The sequence below is a fragment of the Triticum aestivum genome, chromosome 7A (genome assembly GCF_018294505.1).
Source record: "Triticum aestivum cultivar Chinese Spring chromosome 7A, IWGSC CS RefSeq v2.1, whole genome shotgun sequence".
Taxonomy (NCBI): Eukaryota; Viridiplantae; Streptophyta; class Magnoliopsida; order Poales; family Poaceae; genus Triticum; species Triticum aestivum.
In genome coordinates this window covers 605133114-605156407 of record NC_057812.1, presented here as the reverse complement: position 1 = coordinate 605156407, position 23294 = coordinate 605133114, and positions in this window count along the sequence as shown.

The window sequence follows — 23294 nt, the reverse complement described above, 5'->3', positions numbered from 1 at the left end:
TATAGGTGGAATAGATTGGTGGTTGTGGAGAAGACAAAAAGGGAGAAGGTAGTCTCACATGGACTAGGCGTATCAACGGGCTATGGAGATGCCCATCAATAGATATCAATGTGAGTGAGTAGGGATTGCCATGCAACGGATGCACTAGAGCTATAAGTGTATGAAAGCTCAAAAATAAACTAAGTGGGTGTGCATCCAACTTGCTTGCTCACGAAGACCTAGGGCATTTTGAGGAAGCCCATCATTGGAATATACAAGCCAAGTTCTATAATGAAAGATTCCCACTAGTACATGGAAGTGACAACATAGGAGACTCTCTATCATGAAGATCATGGTGCTACTTTGAAGCACAAGTGTGGTAAAAGGATAGTAGCATTGCCCCTTCTCTCTTTTTCTCTCATTTTTTATTTTTTATTTGGGCCTTCTCCCTTTTTTATGGCCTCTTTTTTTTGTTTTTTTATTTGGGCTTCTTTGGCCTCTTTTATTTATTTATTTTCGTCCGGAGTCTCATCCCGACTTATGGAGGAATCATAGTCTCCATCATCCTTTCCTCACTAGGAAAATGCTCTAATAATTATGATCATCACACTTTTTATTTACTTACAACTCAAGAATTACAACTCGATACTTAGAACAAGATATGACTCTATATGAATGCCTCCGGCGGTGTACCGGGATATGCAATATGACAATGATGGAGTGTGTCATAATAAACGGAACGATGGAAAGTTGCATGGAAATATATCTCGGAATGGCTATGGAAATGCCATATTAGGTAGGTATGGTGGCTGTTTTGAGGAAGGTATATGGTGGGTTTAAGGTACCGGCGAAAGTTGCGCGGTACTAGAGAGGCTAGCAATGGTGGAAGGGTGAGAGTGCGTATAATCCATGGACTCAACATTAGTCATGAAGAACTCACATACTTATTGCAAAAATCTATTAGTTATCGAAACAAAGTACTACACGCATGCTCCTAGGGGGATAGATTGGTAGGAAAAGACCATCGCTCGTCCGCGACCGCCACTCATAAGGAGGACAATCAATAAATAAATCATGCTCCGACTTCATCACATAACGGTTCACCATACGTGTATGCTACGGGAATCACAAACTTCAACACAAGTATTTCTGAAATTCACAACTACTCAACTAGCATGACTCTAATATCATCATCTCCATATCTCAAAACAATCATCAAGCATCAAACTTCTCTTAGTATTCAATACTCTATATGAAAGTTTTTACTATTCTTGGATGCCTAACATATTAGGATTATTTAAGCAAATTACCATGCTATTTAAAACTCTCAAAATGATATAAGTGAAGCATGAGAGTTCATCTATTTCTATAATACCACCATCGTGCTCTAAAAAGATATAAGTGAAGCACCAGAGCAAACGACAAACTACTTCGAAAGATAAAGTGAAGATCAATGGGTAGTCGAACAATTATGCAACTATGTGAAGACTCTCTAACATTTAATAATTTCAGATCTTGGTATTTTATTCAAACAGCAAGCAAAACATAATAAAATAAAATGATGCTCCAAGCAAAACACATATCATGTGGCGAATAAAAATATAGCTCCAAGTAAAGTTACTGATGAACGAAGACGAAAGAGGGGATGCCTTCCGGGGCATCCCCAATCTTAGGATTTTGGTTGTCCTTGAATATTACCTTGGGTTGCCTTGGGCATCCCCAAGCTTATGCTATTGCTACTCCTTATTCCATAGTCCATTGAATCTTTACCCAAAACTTGAAAACTTCACAACACAAAACTTAACAGAAAACTCGTAAGCTCCGTTAGTATAAGAAAGTAAATCACCACTTCAAGTTACTGTAATGAACTCATTCTTTATTTATATTGGTGTTAAACCTACGGTATTCCAACTTATCTATGGTTTATAAACTATTTTACTAGCCATAGATTCATCAAAATAAGTAAACAACACATGAAAAACAGAATCTGTCAAAAATAGAATAGTCTGTAGTAATCTGGATCAAACATATACTTCTGGAACTCATAAAATTCTCAAATAAATTGATGGACCTGAGGAATTTATCTATTAATCATCTGAAAAAATACTTAACTAAATAGCACTCTCCAATAAAAAATGGCAGCAATTCTCGTGAGCGCTAAAGTTTCTGTTTTTTACAGCATGATCAACAAGACTTTCCCCAAGTCTTCCCAAAGGTTCTACTTGGCACAAACACTAATTAAAAGCATAAAACTACATCTAAACAGAGACTAGATGAATTATTTATTACTAAACAGGAGCAAAAAGTAAGGAACAAAAATAATGTTGGGTTGCCTCCCAACAAGCGCTATCGTTTAACGCCCCTAGCTAGGCATGATGATTTCAATGATGCTCACATAAAGGATAAGAATTGTAACAAATAGAGAGTATCGTGAAGAATATAACTAGCACATTCAAGTCTAACACACTTCCTATGCATAAGGATTTTGTGAGCGAACAACTTGTGGGAACAAGAATCAACTTGCATAGGAAGGTAAAACAAGCATAACTTTGAAACTTTAAGCACATAGAGAGGAAACTTGATATTATTGCAATTCCTACAAGCATATGTTCCTCCCTCATAATAATTTTCAGTAGCATCATGAATGAATTCAACAATATAACCAGCACCTAAAGCATTATTTTCATGATCTACAAGCATAGAAAATTTATTACTCTCCACATAAGCAAAATTCTTCTCATTCAGAATAGTGGGAGTATCATAAGAGACTCGAATACTATAAATTGTTTCCACATTAAAAGAGTAATGTTCAGAAAAGGGGTAATCATAATCATGACAAGTTTTATAAATATAATCACTACTTTTTATAGCATAAGTATCATCACAATAATCATCATAAGTAGGAGGCATGCTATCATCATTATAAATTTGCATATCAAAACTTGGGAGACTAAAAATATCATCTTCATTAAACATAGCTTCCCCAAGCTTGGGACAAACACTAATTGCACCAATATATTCTCAAAAACATCATCTTCATCAAACGTAGCATCCCCAAGCTTGGGCCTTTTCATACATAAGCATAATCACTCTCATCATTAATAGTGTAGATAGCACCAACAGTATAGCAATTATCATATTCTTCCAAGCAAGTGCCAAAAAGATTTTCAAGATCATAAGAAGTATCATTATCTTCCACAATTATATTTTCATGAGGCACAATAGTAATAGGAGCAGCATTATTTGGGAGAGATATCTTTTTACCTCTCTTCCTTTTTCTTTTCTTCTTCTTCACCACATCATGTGTGGGTTCAATGCTCTTTTTGGAGCTCCTTATTAATGAGTTTGGTTGAATAGGAGGCTCCTCCTCATTACCTGATTCATCATAAGAAATAATAGAAGGGTATTGGGAAGTCTCTTCCCTTTCATTAGTATTCTCTTCATCTTCTATTTGTTTTCTTTTCTTTATGTAATTGGCAATATAAGGATTTTCAATGCAATTCACCGCACAATACAGATAAATCTTCTCTAGATCAAAATCAAGAAATCTATCAAGATTAAATTTTGGAATACCCTTAGTTATACATTTCATTTCCTCATACCCCAAAAGAAGACTAAGCTCTTTATGATGCTCAAGGGTAATCAAATTATCACAATTTTTGGATACGATTCGGTCATGAAACAATTTGCATTGGAGATTTAAATGACCATGTTCATTGCAAAGTTCACAAGGGTCGCAAAAAATATTGAATTTTTCAGCACAATCATCAAGACTTTCTTGCAACAATTCGGTTTCTAAGTACTTATGCCTCTTGCAATATCTATCTTCCCTATTTGGTGTGTACTTACAAACCCAATGCACTCCACAAAAATTGACATGTTTATAAGAGACATTTTCATCATAACTAGTGCAATCATCATTATTATCATGGATATTCAAAGAATTCGTATTAACAACATTGCAATCATGCTCATCATTCAAATATTTAGTGCCAAACATTTTATAGATTTCTTCTTCTAGCAGTTGAGCACAATTATCCTTTCCATCATACTCACGAAAGATATTAAAAAGGTGAAGCATATGAGACAAACTCAATTCCATTTTTTATAGTATTCTTTTATAAACTAAACTAGTGAAAAAACAAGAAACTAAAAGAATCGATTGCAAGATCTAAATATATAAGTTCAAGCACTAACCTCCCTGGCAACGGCGCTAGAAAATAGCTTGATGTCTACTACACAACGTTCTTCTTGTAGACGTTGTTGGGCCTCCAAGTGCAGAGGTTTGTAGGACAGTAGAAAAATCCCTCAAGTGGATGACCTAAGGTTTATCAATCCGTAGGAGGCGTAGGATGAAGATGGTCTCTCTCAAGCAACCCTGCAACCAGATAACAGAGAGTCTCTTGTGTCCCCAACACACCCAATACAATGGTAAATTGTATAGGTGCACTAGTTCGGCGAAGAGATGGTGATACAAGTGGTATATGGATAGTAGATAAAGGTTTTTGTAATCTTAAAATATAAAAACAACAAGGTAACAAATGGAAAAAGTGAGCGTAAACGGTATTGCAATGCGTTGAAACAAGGCCTAGGGTTCATACTTTCACTAGTGCAAGTTCCCTCAACAATAATAACACAATTGGATCATATAACTATCCCTCAACATGCAACAAAGAGTCACTCCAAAGTCACTAATAGCAGAGAACGAACAAAGAGATTATGGTAGGGTACGAAACCACCTCAAAGTTATTCTTTCCAATCAATCCGTTGGGCTATTCCTATAAGTGTCACAAACAGCCCTAGAGTTTGTACTAGAATAACACCTTAAGATACAAATCAACCAAAACCCTAATGTCACCTAGATACTCCAATGTCACCTCAAGTATCTGTGGGCATGATTATACGATATGCATCACACAATCTCAGACTCATCTATTCAACCAACACAAAGGACCTCAAAGTGTGCCCCAAAGTTCTACCGGAGAATCACGACGAAAACGTGTGCCAACCCCTATGCATCAGTTCATGGGAGGAACCCACAAGTTGATCACCAAAACATACATCAAGTGAAATAGTGGTATCCCATTGTCACCACAGATACGCACGGCAAGACATACATCAAGTGTTCTCAAATCTTTAAAGACTCAATCCGATAAGATAACTTCAAAGGGGAAACTCAATTCATTACAAGAGAGTAGAGGGGGAGGAGAAAAATAAGATCCAACTATAATAGCAAAGCTCGCGATACATCAAGATCGTGCCAAATCAAGAACACGAGAGAGAGAGAGAGAGAGAGAGAGAGATCAAACACATAGCTACTGGTACATACCCTTAGTCCCGAGGGAGAACTACTCCCTCCTCGTCATGGAGAGCACCGGGATGATGAAGATGGCCACCGGAGAAGGATTTCCCCCTTCGGCAGGGTGCCGGAACGGGTCTAGATTGGCTTTTAGTGGCTACGGAGGCTTCTGGCGGCGGAACTCCCGATCTATTGTGCTCCCCGATGTTTTTAGGGTATATGGAGGTATATAGGCGGAAGAAGTACGTCATGGGGGCCACCAGGGGCCCACGAGGGTGGAGGGCACGCCCAGGGGGGTGGGTGCACCCCCTACCTCATGGCCTCCTCGAAGCTTCCCTTACGTGCACTTCAAGTCTTCTGGGCTTCTTTCCTTCCAAAAATGAGTTCCGTGAAGTTTCAGGTCAATTGGACTCCGTTTGATTTTCCTTTTCTTCGAAATCCTAAAACAAGGTAAAAACAGAAACTGGCACTGGGCTCTGGGTTAATAGGTTAGTCCCAAAAATGATATAAAAATGTATAATAAAGCCCATAAACATCCAAAACAGTAGATAATATAGCATGGAACAATAAAAAATTATAGATACATTGGAGACATATCACGACCCCCTGTCCTGGGCACCAGGGCGTACTCCCTGTTGACTGCCTCTTTCGTGGCCGGCGCCTTCTCCCGCACCTTCTCAAACGCTCTCTCCAGCACCCTCGCCGGTGCCGCTCGCGGCGCCTCGTCCAAGACGATGTCGCCGCCGCCTCCCTCGACCCCCGCCTGCTCGACCTCATCGGTCCGCGGCAGAGTGTCGTCCTCAACCACCACGAACTCCCGGTCGAGGTCCATCACGTCCGCACGGCCACCTTGGCCGCGCTCCCCCTCCGACGATGACATGAAGATCGTCGTCGCTGGCTCCATCCCAGGCAGCATCTCGGGCCACGCCGGCTCCTCGCTGGCTCGTGTCCACGTCGCCGTGGCGTTGGCCAAGGCCTGGGCCGACGCCACCTCCAGCTCCTCCTCGGCCCTGTTCTGGTCCCGCCAGGCCAGGCCTTTGGTGCCGGCTGGGTCCAGGCCGAGGTCTGAGTCGGCCGCCTCCTCATCTCGGTCAACGACACTGGTCCAGGTCCTCCAAAACATGGTGCCCTCGGCGTACGCGGCGTCCGCCGCCGCCAGCGCCAATGAGATCGATGACCTGAAGCTCAATGAAATAAACAAACAAGAACCAAGCACTGCCGCTTGGCCATTCAAGTTCGACAAGAAGGACTTACCCAGGCACCACCGGAATGGTGGGTCTCGCCGGCCTCGCCTGTGGAGCGCTGCGCCTTCTCTTGTTGGGCGGCTTCGCGCCGGCGGCCGGGTTCACCACATGCTTCACGGCCGAGGCTCGGGGCGCGACGTTGTCTTTCCGGTGCGGCCGGTTCGCCACCGTCGCCCCCAGACAACCCGGCGCCAACCGCGCTGCAGCCTTCTCCACCTAGTGCCGCTGCATCGACAACTCACATCAGCACCCCTTGTGCCGCCTCGCGCCTGGCAACTCACGAAATACGGAAGCAAACTTACCCGCGCGGCGCCCTACGCCGACATCGGCGGCGGCCTCCTCCTCCTTGCCGTGGGCTCCTTCGAGCCAGCCCGCACCACCTGCATCGGCGCCCGGTCGTACGGATGCAGGATGGCATTCAGAAGCATCTCCCGCGTTGCATCGGGATGAACAAGAAGATATGCAGCGGAAAATTATGGGGACCAGGGACTCACCACAGGTGCCAGGTGGAATCGAACCCGGGCGGAACAGCTGTCGGGTAGTGTCACACGTCCACTAGGCTAGTTCAGTTGTTTCGTTACTTAAGGCACTTCCTTAGGTGGTCGGATCTTCTTCCCCGCCTTTGTGCGCTTGCCGCGATGCCGCTGTTTGCCGTTGTGAACATGCTGAACAAACGAGAGGGATCTGGAGAGGACTATACATGGAGAGGCGGACAGTCGGGACCCACCAGGTCTATGGCCGTACGCAAGCAAGTGCCTCATCGAAAAAATACTTCCTCCTAATGCTATACTGACATTGGGGCCCACGGGTTTGTCAACATAGTTACATTTTTTAGGTGCTTCAACATAGTTACTATAGGAGATAAATTAACAACAAAGCTGGGGAGCTGCCAGGTATCATTTATTATCACTGGAACCCAAGGGAAGGTGATAGGTTGTTAGGCAAATGTAAAACCAAGATTGGGCCTTGCTGGAGGAGTTTTATTCAAAGCGAACTGTCAAGGGGTTCCCATAACACCCAACTGCGTAAGGAACGCAAAATCAAGGAACATAACACCGGTATGACGGAAACTAGGGCGATAAGAGTGGAACAAAACACCAGGCATAAGGCCGAGCCTTCCACCCTTTACCAAGTATATAGATGCATTAAAGTAAACAATATATAATAATAATGATATCCCAACAATATCCATGTTCCAACATGGAACAAACTCCATCTCCACCTGCAATTAGCAACGCTATAAGAGGGGCTGAGCAAAGCGGTAACATAGCCAAACAACAGTTTGCTAGGAAAGGTGGGTTAGAGGCTTGACATGGCAATATGGGAGGCATGATATAGCAAGTGGTAGGTATCGCGACATAGCAATAGAGCGAACAACTAGCAAGCAAAGATAGAAGTGATTTTGAGGGTATGGTCATCTTGCCTGCAAAGTTCTCCGAGTTGACGAAAGTTTGATCCTTGTTAGCGTACTCAATAGGTTCCTCGATCACGTACTCGTCTCCCGGCTCTACCCAAGGCAAGAACACAAGCAAATGAACAACAATCAACCACGGTGCAATGCACAAGAACCATGATGCAAAACATGGCATGACATGCGGGATGCAATATGCAATGCATATGCGTGGTCCGGAAGGAAAAGGATGAACAAGGCATCAACTTGGCAAACCAAGTGTGCCATTGGAAATATGAGATGATTCGGTCGAAATTGATATAAAGATCACCGGAATCGGATGCATGGTTTGCAAATAGAAAGCAAAACAAGAATGGCACAATTCTGCGATTAACAGCACAATGCCATCTAGAATGCAACAAGAAACTAAGCTACTGCACTCCAACATAGCAACAAAGCACATGGAAGTGATCTACTCAAGATGCTTGACAAAAGATGAACACTGAGCTACGGCTAAATCACACAAGAGCAGGTTCAAACAAGCATGGCAAAAGTGCAAAAGATATCAGATTCCCAGACTTAGTGAAAATATCAACATGTCAGGAATTAATATCAGGAAGCAATGTTTAGAGCATGCAAACAACATGTTATAGGAACAGATCATAGCAATACAAGGCATGGCATGAATCTACTCAAAGCATAGAACAGAAGTCCCTTACTGACCATAAGCCAGAAAGGCACATAAGATATGATGGCACCCATGTAAACATAGCAAGTTTCGTTAACAGATTCAGACTTAACAGAAAAGTGGGCATGGCAAAACAGAGTTCTGAAGGCGTGTTTGCGAGCTCGATTCACTCAACACAAGGCATTGATTGACAAGATAAGCATAGCATCAGCAAGATGGCATGTTCAAGAAGCTAACCAAGGCAAGAGCAAGTTCATAGTATGCATGGATCAACTACAACATCCATGGCAAAATTGATTATCATGTAAACAATCTGCCAGGAACATTTTATAGCAAAAGTAGAGCAAGATTAAGTCATGCTAGGGCACTCCATAATTGCAAACATGGGCATGGATGTATAGAGAACAACCATATGTCCAAATCATCCTTACTGAAGCAACTCAAAACAAGCATGGATCTCACTGTAGCAACATGAATACATGGCATAAAAATAACAGGAGAGCAATGACTTAGCAAAATCCTAAGTCCCTGAAATCAGCAATATCACGAGAGCTAATTTGCATGCTTGTGCTAGTCACCACATTGATCACAAAAATACATGGCATACACCCCTGTAAAGATGGCATGGCATAGATCAAAGCACATGTAGATCTCATGCCCATATGCAGCACCCAACAAATGTAGCAAAAATAACAAATCCTCATACTCTACTAAGAATCGGCACCTAACAACTCATAGCACTCTTTCATCAATGATTTGGGCACCAAGATGGACTCAAACAAGCATAGCACAATGGAATGAAATGAAGAGCATCTCCCAATGAACATTTTGATATATCATGCACTCAAAACGGAGCTACGGATGAGAAGTTATGGCATGATGAACAAGGCTTGAAAATAATGCAGAAAAGGGACTTAGAGATGAAAACGAGGTCAACCTCAGATCTAGGGTTCGCGGGCCATGGATGTCGAGGCAGCCGCGATCTCGCCGAAGACGACATGGACGATGGCCGGAGTGGAGGAAGGGATCGGCGGAGACGGCGAAGCGGCGCGGCGGAGCTTGCGTCGGCGCAGAGGACGACGTGGGGTCGGCGGCGCTGGAGCGGAGGTCGGCGATGCTGCAGTGGCCGGCGAGGCGCGTAGGCGGGCAGGCGGAGCGCGGGGACGCCGGCACGCGGCGGCGAGGACCGGGCGCTCGGGCGGCACGGTGCTAGGGTGTGGGGAGCGGGGCACCAGGACGATCCAGGCGGCGACGGGGCTCGGTCCTGTGGGTGGCAGGTCGCGGGACCCGGCTGCAGGCGGCCGAGGTCGCCGGCGAGGTTGAGAGGAGGCGGAGGTCGGGAGCGCTGGCGAGCAGGCGGCAGTGACGGGCGGCGCGGCGCCAGCATGCGGCTCGGCCCAGATCGGCCCGGGGCGGGCCAGCCTCGGGCCCTGGCGGGCCGCGGCGGGTGCGGAGGAGAGAGAGGGCGGCGCGCGCTGACGTGGCAGCCTTTCGGTTGGACGAAGGCGGCGGCGGACATGTCCGAGCACGGGAGGATTTGTCCGGCGGCGCGAGGTGGAAGGAGGTTAGGGTTGGACCCAGAATTTGGAGAGGGTTGCACATATTTATACCTAGAAGGAGGTCGGAGTGTCCAAATGAGGTGTAGTTTTCGACCGAGCGATCATGATCTGACGACAGAGGACATGGAAGAGGTTTGGAAGGGTTATTGGGTCGTTTTGGAGGGGTGTTGGGCTGCAACACACACGAGGCCTTTACGATTCCCCGGTTAACCGTTGGAGTATCAAACGGACTCCAAATGGCACAAAACTTGACAGGCAGTCTACCGGTGGTGTAGCAAGGCCGCCTGGCAAATCTTGGTCCATTCCAGGGAAGTTTAACACCCACCCATGAAAAGAGACAAAAGGGGGCGCCCGGGGACGTAGGGAATGTCGGATTGCAAAACGGACAACGGGGAAAATGCTCGGATGCATGAGAGGAACACGTATGCAAATGCGATGCACATGATGACATTATATGGAATGCATGACATGAACAAAATGCAAAACGAAGACAAGACCCAACCATGAAGGGAATCTCACAACACCTCTCCGGAAAAGGCAGGAGTCGGAGTTACAAATATGGAAAGTTGTATCTGGGGCGTTACAACACTCCACCACTACGAGAGGATCTCGTCCCGAGATCTAGGATGGCACCGGAGGGAATGGAAGAGGAAGAGAAGAGGTAAAACTAAGTTGCTTCTTTGAAAAATGCGTGAAACCAAAGAACCTTGAAAGTTTACACCATTTCGAGAAAAGAATACAACATAGATAAACAAAGTTGACAATCTCCGTCAGAAAAGAGGAGAACAAATTTGGACAGCACTCCGGTTGAAAAGAGATGCAAAACTTGATAAGGCGAAAAGAACTTGAGCAGAGGGCACAACACTCCGATTAAAAGGATAAGCACGAAAAGAACACGATCCTCATCATTCGAGATGATGAGAGAAAAGAGCAACATCACAATGCCTCCGGAAGGAAGAATAAAAGATATATCATTGGAATAAAGAATGTAGAAGAAAATGCCAACTTCTGCCACAAATGAGCTTGGAAATCACCCTTCCAAGAAGGTTATAACGGAGTTGTTGGAAAACCAACAATGAAAAGAACAAACTTGTAGTGGGCTTATGGAGAACATCTCAAAACTATGAGGTGAAATTATGCCACTACATAAACAAAAGATTGGATTGATATCAACAAGGAGACAAGAAACTTATTTTGCTGGGAGGATAAACGAAGAACTTGGGTCATTTAAGAGCACAAATAATAGCAAAATCCTTAGGGAAAGCTTTAGGTGAAATATAACCCAAGATAATTCCAATGAAGAGATTGATGGGTTGCAAAGGATCTCATGAACAAATTGAAAATGATGGGTTTACAACGGAAGAGAATTCTTGAACGAACCACCGTAAGGATTGAAAATGAACGAAGATACTTGAGTGAATCAAGACAGAAGAGAACTAAGAGATTGCGAACTCATTAGAGAATACTTGAATGATGCACCAGTAAGATTTGGAGAATGAGAGCTGAAAGTTGAAATGAATAATTCTGAGATGATGGGCTCTAGAGAATCAAACTAAAAAGACTCCTGAATTGCTCCGGATGGGTGAAAATAATTTTCAAAATCAAAAACAATTATGAGAGGATGGCAACAAGCTAGAACCATGAATGTTGAAGAGAATGGAGCAAGATTGAGAGAAAAAAAATCTTCCTCGGTCTTCAAATCCGAGAATGACGATGAGAAACACCACCATGAATTGTTGAGATACTCTGGAATGTAAATTAGAAAGGTAGAGCCCACAATGAAAAGAATTTGACATATCTTTGAGAAGTACATATGACTGATGATAATTCATTCTTATGTCAAGCTTTAGAAGATTTGAGAATAGCTCCGAGAAAAATAGAAGAGTCAGGTAAGATCCTGGGAAAAGACCTGTGGGTTAGGGCCCACTCAAGAGAAATACCGTTGGACGATTGCTTGAAAAGAGAGATTGCACCGGTTGAATTAAATGGTTTGAATGAGATAACAACCTCGGAATAGGTTGAACCGACCTTGAATGAAAAGATGATCCTTCTGAGATATCTTCAGCATTTCAGAACAAGTGAATAGTGAGAAGTGGATGATTAAGAGGTGCACCAGCATGAGAAGACATTGGACAAATGAAAGGACTATGCACAAAACCAAAGCTTGAATTGAATCCACCGGAAAAGAAAAGAGAGCGAAGAATGATAACTTGAAGCTCCGTTAGTATCTTCCTGAGAATCACCAGATAGAACATTGGCGGAAAAGAATGGAGAGGCTTCACATCCATAAGATGGATACTTGATTAAGGATTCTGGCTCCATGAAGAAAAAGGGTGGGAGGGCGGGAAAACAAAGGCAACTTGGAGACGGATGAAACAAACACCGTTGACAAAAACTGAGATTGGATCTTGCAAATGGGAAAAATGATAGGATCATCTTGAAGGGAAATGCACCGGTTGGAAAGAATTGGCATGACAATCTCGATGATCAAGAAGGATTAGCAACCACATGGGAAAATGAGAACACCATTTAGGAAAAGGTATGGATTCAACACTTGACATTGAAGCAACTTGAATACCGCAACAAAAACAAAAACAAAGGATTGGCTTGCAAAATAAGCCGGAAACAAACATATGATAGATCCCATATCGTATCATGTGTCTGTTGGAAATATATCCTACGAGATACTTGAATTCCCACTTATAAAACTACTGAAACTTTCTGGTTATGCAATTAGGTGTTGGGGATACAGGGGAAGCATAATATCTCACCGAAAACTAGCAAATCCTACATCCAGCTATACCCATCCTTCAACACATCACCAAGAAACCTTTAGAAATCATTTACCTCAACCTTCGAAAAGCATCCGTTATACGAGTTATGGCAATACTCCCGAACTCCCGCCCTAGTACTGGGTGGCGTCGAGGTTATCTCACCAACAACTGCATAAAAGAGATTTTCGATGTCGGCGAACTTAGGTATTCCAGAACTGCAACGATAAAATTGTGACGACAACACCTCAGAGCTCAACTCCCCGGGACACTGCCACAACCCCTAAATGTCAGGAGGAACCAAGAACAATGTTCTCAGCACAAAACCATTGAAATGATTCCAAGATACCCGCGTGATCCTAAATTTTTTTTTGTGAAATTTCAGGAGAGAAGTGTCAAAACTCTACGTTAGGAGGCCTCACTAGAGAGACGAAGGGACTAAGGAGTAAAAAGAATCCTACTCTCCGATATATATAATCCTATAAGACTCAAAACATTTTTCTAGACTCCACAACATCAGCGATTCGATCAAGTAGGGGGCTCCTAAGTCGGGGATGGCTCTGATACCAACTTGTAACACCCACGATGCGGCTATATCTCCCATGTGTCGGAACACGACTTAGAGGCATAACCGCATAGTAGGCATGTCGCAAGAGGGGTAATCTTTACAAATCCCATGTACTGAATAAGAAAGGGATAAAGAGTTGGCTTACAATCGCCACTTCACACAATACATAAATATATCATACATCATCTAGAATACAATCAAGGTTCGACTATGGAACCAACATAAATAAAGTAAACCCCAAATGCTAGATCCCCGATCGCCCCAACTGGGCTCCTCTACTGATCATCCGGAAAAGACACATAGTAACGGCCCGAATCCTCGTCGAACTTCCACTTGAGTTTGGTAGCGTCCCCTACACTGGCATCATCGGCACCTGCATCTGTTTTGGAAGTATCTGTGAGTCACGAGGACTCAATAATCTCACACCCTCGCAATCAAGACTATTTAAGCTTAAAGGTAGGAAAGGGTAGTGAGGTGGAGCTACAACAAGCACTAGCATATATGGTGGCTAACTTACGCAAAAGAGAGCAAGAAGAGAAGCAAAGCACGGTCGAGAAGCTAAAAGTGATCAAGAAGTGATCCTGAAACTACTTACGTTCAAGCATAACACGAGACCGTGTTCACTTCCTGGACTCCACCGGAAAGAGACCATCACGGCTACACATGCGGTTGATGCATTTTAATTAAGTTAAGTGTCAAGTTCTCTACAATAGGACATTAACAAATTCCCATCTTCCCATAACCGCGGGCACGACTTTCAAAAGTTCAAAACCCTGAAGGGGTGTCCCAACTTAGCCCATCACAAGCTCTCACGATCCACGAAGGATATTCCTTCTCCCAGGAAGACCCGATCAGACTCGGAATCCCGGTTACAAGACATTTCGACAATGGTAAAACAAGACCAGCAAGACCGCCCGATGCGCCGACATCCCAATAGGAGCTGCACATATCTCGTTCTCAGGGAAACACCGGATGAGACATCCTACGAGTAAAACCAAACCTCAAGTTTCCCCGAGGTGGCCCCGCAGTCTACTCGGTTCGAACCAACACTTAGACAAGCACTGGCCCCCCCCCCCGGGGGGGGGGGGGTCTAAAACAAAGATGACTCTTGAGTCTGCAGAACCCAAGGGAAGGTGATAGGTTGTTAGGAAAATGTAAAACCAAGGTTGGGCCTTGCTGGAGGAGTTTTATTCAAAGCGAACTGTCAAGGGGTTCCCATAACACCCAACCGTGTAAGGAACGCAAAATCAAGGAACATAACACCGGTATGATGGAAACTAGGGCGAGAAGAGTGGAACAGAACACCAGGCATAAGGCTGAGCCTTCCACCCTTTACCAAATATATAGATGCATTAAAGTAAACAATATATAATAATAATGATATCCCAACAATATCCATGTTCCAACATGGAACAAACTCCATCTCCACCTGCAACTAGCAACGCTATAAGAGGGGCTAAGCAAAGTGGTAACATAGCCAAACAACGGTTTCCTAGGAAAGGTGCATTAGAGGCTTGAGACGGCAATATGGGAGGCATGATATAGAAAGTGGTAGGTACCGCGGCATAGCAATAGAGCGAACAACTAGTACGCAAAGATATAAGTGATTTCGAGGGTATGGTCATCTTGCCTGCAAAGTTCTCCGAGTTGACGAAAGTTTGATCCTCGTCAGCGTACTCAACAGGTTCCTCGATCACGTACTCGTCTCCCGGCTCCACCGAAGGTAAGAACACAAGCTAAGGAACAACAATCAACCATGGTGCAATGCGCAAGCAACATGATGCAAAGCATGGCATGACATGCGTGATGTGATATGCAATGCATATGCGTGCTCTCGAAGGAAAAGGATGAACAAGGCATCAACTTGGCAAACCAAGTGTGCCGCTAGAAAGATGAGATGATTCAGACGAAATCAATATAAAGATCACCGGAATCGGATGCACGGTTTGCAAATGGCAAGCAAAACAAGAATGGCACAATTCTGCGATTAACAGCATGATGCCATCTCGAATGCAACAAGAAACTAAGCTACTGCACTCCAACATAGCAACAAAGCACATGGAAGTGATCTACTCAAGATGCTTGACAAAAGATGAACACTGAGCTACGGCTAAATCACACAAGAGCAGGTTCAAACAAGCATGGCAAAAGTGCAAAAGATATCAGCTTCTCAGACTTAGTGAAAATATCAACATGTCAGGAATTAATATAAGGAAGCAATGTTTAGAGCAAGCAAACAACAAGCTACAGGAACAGATCATAGCAATACAAGGCATGGCATGAATCTACTCAAAGCATAGAACAAAAGTCCCTTACTGACCATAAGCCAAAAAGGCACATAAGATATGATGGCACCCATGTAAACATAGCAAGTTTCGTTAACAGATTCAGACTTAACAGAAAACTGGGCATGGCAAAACAGAATTATGAAGGCATGTTTGCGAGCTCGATTCACTCAACACAAGGCATTGCATGACAAGATACGCATAGCATCAGGAAGATGGCATGTTCAAGAAGCTAACCAAGGCAATAGCAAGTTCATATCATGCATGGATCAACTACAACATCCATGGCAAAATTGATTATCATGTAAACAATCTGCTAAGAACATTTTATAGCAAAAGTAGAGCAAGATTAAGTCATGCTAGGGAACTCCATAATTGCAAACATGGGCTTGGATGGATAGAGCACAACCATATGTCCAAATTATCCTTAATGAAGCAACTCAAAACAAGCATGGATCTCACTGTAGCAACATGAATACATGGCATAAAAATAACAACAGAGCAATGACTTAGCAAAATCCTAAGTCCCTGAAGTTAGCAATATCACGAGAGCTACTTTGCATGCTTGTTCTAGTCACCACATTGATCACAAAAATACATGGCATACACCCCTGTAAAGATGGCATGGCATAGATCAAAGCACATGTAAAGCTCATGCCCATATGCAGCACCCAACAAATGTAGCAAAAATGACAAATCCTCACACTCTACTAAGAATCAGCACCTAACAATTTATAGCACTCTTGCATCAACGATTTGGGCATCAAGATGGACTCAAACAAGCATAGCACAATGGAATGAATGAAGAACATCTCCCAATGAACATTTTGATATATCATACACTCAAAACGGAACTACGGATGAGAAGTTATGGCATGATGAACATGGCTTGAAAATACTGCAGAAAAGGGACTTAGATATGAAAACGAGGTCAACCTCAGATCTAGGGTTCGCGTTGCATGGATGTCGAGGCAGCCGCGATCTCGCAGGAGACGACGGGAAAGGCGGCCGGAGTGGAGGAAGGGGTCGCTGGAGACGGCGAAGCGACGCGGTGGCGCGGGCGCGGAGGACGGCACGGGGTCGGCGGCGCTGGAGCGGAGGTCGGCGACGCTGCAGTGGCCGGCGAGGCGCGTAGGCGGGCAGGCAGAGCACGGGGACGCCAGCGTGCGGCGGCGAGGGCCGGGCGCTCGGGCGGCGCGGTGCTAGGGCGCGAGGAGCGGGGCATCAGGGCGATCCAGGCGGCGGCGGGGCTTGGTCGTGCGGGTGGCGGGGCGCGGGACCCGGCGGCAGGCAGCGGAGGTCGCCGGTGAGGTTGAGAGGCGGCGGAGGTCGGGAGCGCTGACGAGCAGGCGACGTGTCAAGACCAGTTTTCCAGGATATAAATTTCTCAGTCAATGGTCCTTGTGCTCACCAGCCCCAGGATTACTGTTAGCTGATGAGACAAAACCTTGATATAGAAATTCCAAGCAAAATATAAAATATGCAGTACAAGGCCATTCTCGTCTATGAGTACAACAAAAGTTTTCTAATGGGTGACGGCGGAAGCGGTTTGCGGATCATCAGCGTCTATGGGACTCCATTTCCCACAGGAACAGCTGACCTGGATGACTCGTATCTTCGCGCGGCTGCTATCTCCATTGCCTAGGTTCCGGGACTGTCGTCGTTGAGCTCCTCGCCAAGCAAGAAATCTGGCCAAGACAATAGCCAGGGACAAGCCAGTGAGTACTTCGAATGTACTCACAAACATCATGAAAACAGGTATAACATAGCAGGTGATAATCATGCACTGAAATAATCCACGATCACTTAGTCAGTCCCAAAATAAAATTCGTGATGCACGTAAGCAGGTCATTCGTATTAAACAGGAATAAGAGATCTGAGAATGAAGATAAAATAAACCGATCGGGTGTCTGAAATGATGCCTCGAAAGGATAATAATATAAAGCATGCCTCAGTCGGGCGTCTGAGGGACGCCACATAAAGGGCTTATAAGAAAAATAAATAACATGTGTGCCATAGTCGGGCGTCGGAGCGACGCCACCCAAAGGGCTTATAAGGAAAATAAATAAGCAACATGCCATAGTCGGGTGTCTGAGCGACGCCACATAAAGGGCTTATAGGGAAAATAAATAACAAGCATGCCACAGTCGGGCGTCTGGGCGACACCACATAAAGGGCTTATATAATAATCACAATGAGTATTCAGGAGGTAGAACCATCCCAGGGATACTCAACAATTCGACAACAATATAAATGGTTAATCCATAATAATAATAATCACAATCATCATTCGTCACATGTCATGATCAATATTCTGGTTTAGAAGTTTTCCTTCGAAGACCGACACTAAGACCGACACTTGACCCATCCCAGACTGTAGTCCTTAACCATGGACATGGCTATTCGAATAGATATAATCTCTGCAGAGGGTGTACTCTTTACCCACGAGTAACAGATTCCTTTAGTCCATCTGGACTAATTCCGTTTACGGTCTTTTAATTGAAAACACACCTGACCCGCACACACCAGCTTAACTTACCGGTGTCTGGAATCACCCACGACACCCGTTAAGCAAAACTCTAAGTGGGGAGGCTACAACCTCGACTAGCATGGGATCAAATTTATACCGCGTGCTACTAAGGGGTGCCCCCCTCTCGGTCCCAACCGGAAACACCCATGCCCCCGGACCAAGTGACATTCCTACCAGAGGCCTCTGGTATTTTTCATTACGGCCTCTCTGTACGGTTTGTGCCAAGGAGGGGTTGACAACTTACTGGACCGTACCCAACCTGCGGTAGGGACAAGTGGTAGCACGAAACAAGTATGGGGGTTACTAGAACAAGACTCGATCTACGGTCGACTCAGGAGGTTTATGTATTCCCTGCATGGTTAGCACAACAATGCTTTGCACAGTATTACTGACAGGGCCACCACCCCTCAGGCTCCATCATGCCTCACTGCACATCCTCGCCACAACGAGATGTCAGTAACGTGGTTGTATCCACCAGAACACAACCCTCTTTCAGACTTTATCCGAACTACCACTAGGCATATATGGCATGAGAAGTGGCTGCTGTCATCCTTATCACATATATATAGCAGAAAGATTTTCACCATATGCTTATATGCATGAGTATGATTTCCACATAAAATAAATTCACTCCACATTATGAAAAATGATGGAGTTTTAAATATTCTAGTAAACAACACACAACTTGTATCATATCTAAGTTCAAGATGCTTGCCTTTAGTGTGTGGAGAGGTAGGGTGCACCACAAAACTTTTTTGAAAGTTTTCTTCTCTCCCCATTTCCTATTTTGAAAAATTCAAATCAACATACATTTCCAAAACAGTGCAAAAAACAAGTTGTTGGAACATTTTTGAAATAAATATGTAAATAAACTAGATGAAATTTGAGGAATAATAGAAAAATAATCAACTCATTTGAAGTTTTATTTTAAAGATATGACTCTATATGAATGCCTCCGGCGGTGTACCGGGATATGCAATATGACAATGATGGAGTGTGTCATAATAAATGGAACGGTGGAAATTTGCATGGAAACATATCTCGGAATGGCTATGGAAATGCCATAATAGGTAGGTATGGTGGCTGTTTTGAGGAAGGTATATGGTGGGTTTAAGGTACCGACGATAGTTGCATGGTACTAGAGAGGCTAGCAATGGTGGAAGGGTGAGAGTGCGCATAATCCATGGACTCAACATTAGTCATTAAGAACTCACATACTTATTGCAAAAATCTATTAGTTATCAAAACAAAGTACTACGCGCATGCTCCTAGGGGGATAGATTGGTAGGAAAAGACCATCGCTCGTCCGCGACCGCCACTCATAAGGAGGACAATCAATAAATAAATCATGCTCCGACTTCATCACATAACGGTTCACCATACGTGCATGCTACGGGAATCACAAACTTCAACACAAGTATTTCTGAAATTCACAACTACTCAACTAGCATGACTCTAATATCACCATCTCCATATCTCGAAACAATCATCAAGCATCAAACTTCTCTTAGTATTCAATACTCTATATGAAAGTTTTTACTATTCTTGGATGCCTAGCATATTAGGATTATTTAAGCAAATTACCATGCTATTTAAAACTCTCAAAATGGTATAAGTGAAGCATGAGAGTTCATCTATTTCTATAATACCACCACCATGCTCTAAAAAGATATAAGTGAAGCACCAGAGCAAACGACAAACTACTCCGAAAGATATAAGTGAAGATCAATGAGTAGTCTAACAATTATGCAACTATGTGAAGACTCTCTAACATTTAATAATTTCAGATCTTGGTATTTTATTCAAACAGCAAGCAAAACATAATAAAATAAAATGACGCTCCAAGCAAAACACATATCATGTGGCGAATAAAAATATAGCTCCAAGTAAAGTTACTGATGAACGAAGACGAAAGAGGGGATGCCTTCCGGGGCATCCCCAATCTTAGGCTTTTGGTTGTCCTTGAATATTACCTTGGGTGCCTTGGGCATCCCCAAGCTTATGCTATTGCCACTCCTTATTCCATAGTCCATTGAATCTTTACCCAAAACTTGAAAACTTCACAACACAAAACTTAACAGAAAACTCGTAAGCTCCGTTAGTATAAGAAAGTAAATCACCACTTCAAGTTACTGTAATGAACTCATTCTTTATTTATATTGGTGTTAAACCTACGGTATTCCAACTTCTCTATGGTTTATAAACTATTTTACTAGCCATAGATTCATCAAAATAAGTAAACAACACATGAAAAACAGAATCTGTCAAAAACAGAATAGTCTGTAGTAATCTGGATCAAACGTATACTTCTGAAACTCATAAAATTCTCAAATAAATTGATGGACCTGAGGAATTTATCTATTAATCATCTGAAAAAATAATTAACTAAATATCACTCTCCAATAAAAAATGGCAGCAATTCTCGTGAGCGCTAAAGTTTCTGTTTTTTACAGCATGATCAACAAGACTTTCCCCAAGTCTTCCCAAAGGTTCTACTTGGCACAAACACTAATTAAAAGCATAAAACTACATCTAAACAGAGACTAGATGAATTATTTATTACTAAACAGGAGCAAAAAGTAAGGAACAAAAATAATGTTGGGTTGCCTCCCAACAAGCGCTATCGTTTAACCCCCCTAGCTAGGCATGATGATTTCAATGATGCTCACATAAAGGATAAGAATTGTAACATAAAGAGAGCATCGTGAAGAATATAACTAGCACATTCAAGTCTAACCCACTTCCTATGCATAGGGATTTTGTGAGCGAACAACTTGTGGCAACAAGAATCAACTTGCATAGGAAGGTAAAACAAGCATAACTTTGAAACTTTAAGCATATAGAGAGGAAACTTGATATTATTGCAATTCCTACAAGCATTTGTTCCTCCCTCATAATAATTTTCAGTAGCATCATGAATGAATTCAACAATATAACCAGCACCTAAAGCATTCTTTTCATGATCTACAAGCATAGAAAATTTATTACTCTCCACATAAGCAAAATTCTTCTCATTCACAATAGTGGGAGTATCATAAGAGACTCGAATACTATAAATTGTTTCCACATTAAAAGAGTAATGTTCAGAAAAGGGGTAATCATAATCATGACAAGTTTTATAAATATAATCACTACTTTTTATAGCATAAGTATCATCACAATAATCATCATAAGTAGGAGGCATGCTATCATCATTATAAATTTGCATATCAAAACTTGGGAGACTAAAAATATCATCTTCATTAAACATAGCTTCCCCAAGCTTGGGACAAACACTAATTGCACCAATATATTCTAAAAAACATCATCTTCATCAAACGTAGCATCCCCAAGCTTGGGCCTTTTCATACATAAGCATAATCACTCTCATCATTAATAGTGTAGATAGCACCAATAGTATAGCAATTATCACATTCTTCCAAGCAAGTGCCAAAAAGATTTTCAAGATCATAAGAAGTATCATTATCTTCCACAATTATATTTTCATGAGGCACAATAGTAATAGGAGCAGCATTATTTGGGAGAGATATCTTTTTACCTCTCTTCCTTTTTCTTTTCTTCTTCTTCACCACATCATGTGTGGGTTCAATCCTCTTTTTGGAGCTCCTTATTAATGAGTTTGGTTGAATAGGAGGCTCCTCCTCATTACCTGATTCATCATAAGAAATAATAGAAGGGTATTGGGAAGTCTCTTCCCTTTCATTAGTATTCTCTTCAGCTTCTATTTGTTTTCTTTTCTTTATGTAATTGGCAATATAAGGATTTTCAATGCAATTCACCGCACAATACATATAAATCTTCTCTAGATCAAAATCAAGAAATCTATCAAGATTAAATTTTGGAATACCCTTAGTTATACGTTTCATTTCCTCATACCCCAAAAGAAGACTAAGCTCTTTATGATGCTCAAGGGTAATCAAATTATCACAATTTTTGGATACGATTCGGTCATGAAACAATTTGCATTGGAGATTTAAATGACCATGTTCATTGCAAAGTTCACAAGGGGCGCGAAAAATATTGAATTTTTCAGCACAATCATCAAGACTTTCTTGCAACAATTCGGTTTCTAAGTACTTATGCCTCTTGCAATATCTATCTTCCCTATTTGGTGTGTACTTAAAAACCCAATGCACTCCACAAATATTGACATGTTTATAGGAGACATTTTCATCATAACTAGTAGAATCATCATTAGTATCATGGATATTCAAAGAATTCGTATTAACAACATTGCAATCATGCTCATCATTCAAATATTTAGTGCCAAACATTTTATAGATTTCTTCTTCTAGCACTTGAGCACAATTATCCTTTCCATCATACTCATGAAAGATATTAAAAAGGTGAAGCGTATGAGACAAACTCAATTCCATTTTTTTATAGTATTCTTTTATAAACTAAACTAGTGATAAAACAAGAAACTAAAAGACTCGATTGCAAGATCTAAATATATACCTTCAAGCGCTAACCTCCCTGGCAACGGCGCCAGAAAATAGCTTGATGTCTACTACACAACGTTCTTCTTATAGACATTGTTGGGCCTCCAAGTGCAGAGGTTTGTAGGACAGTAGCAAATTTCCCTCAAGTGGATGACCTAAGGTTTATCAATCCATAGGAGGCGTAGGATGAAGATTGTCTCTCTCAAGCAACCTTGCAACCAGATAACAGAGAGTCTCTTGTGTCCCCAACACACCCAATACAATGGTAAATTGTATAGGTGCACTAGTTCGGCGAAGAGATGGTGATACAAGTGGTATATGGATAGTATATAAAGGTTTTTGTAATCTTAAAATATAAAAACAATAAGGTAACAAATGGAAAAAGTGAGCGTAAACGGTATTGCAATGCGTTGAAACAAGGCCTAGGGTTCATACTTTCGCTAGTGCAAGTTCCCTCAACAATAATAACATAATTGGATCATATAACTATCCCTCAACATGCAACAAAGAGTCACTCCAAAGTCACTAATAGCGGAGAA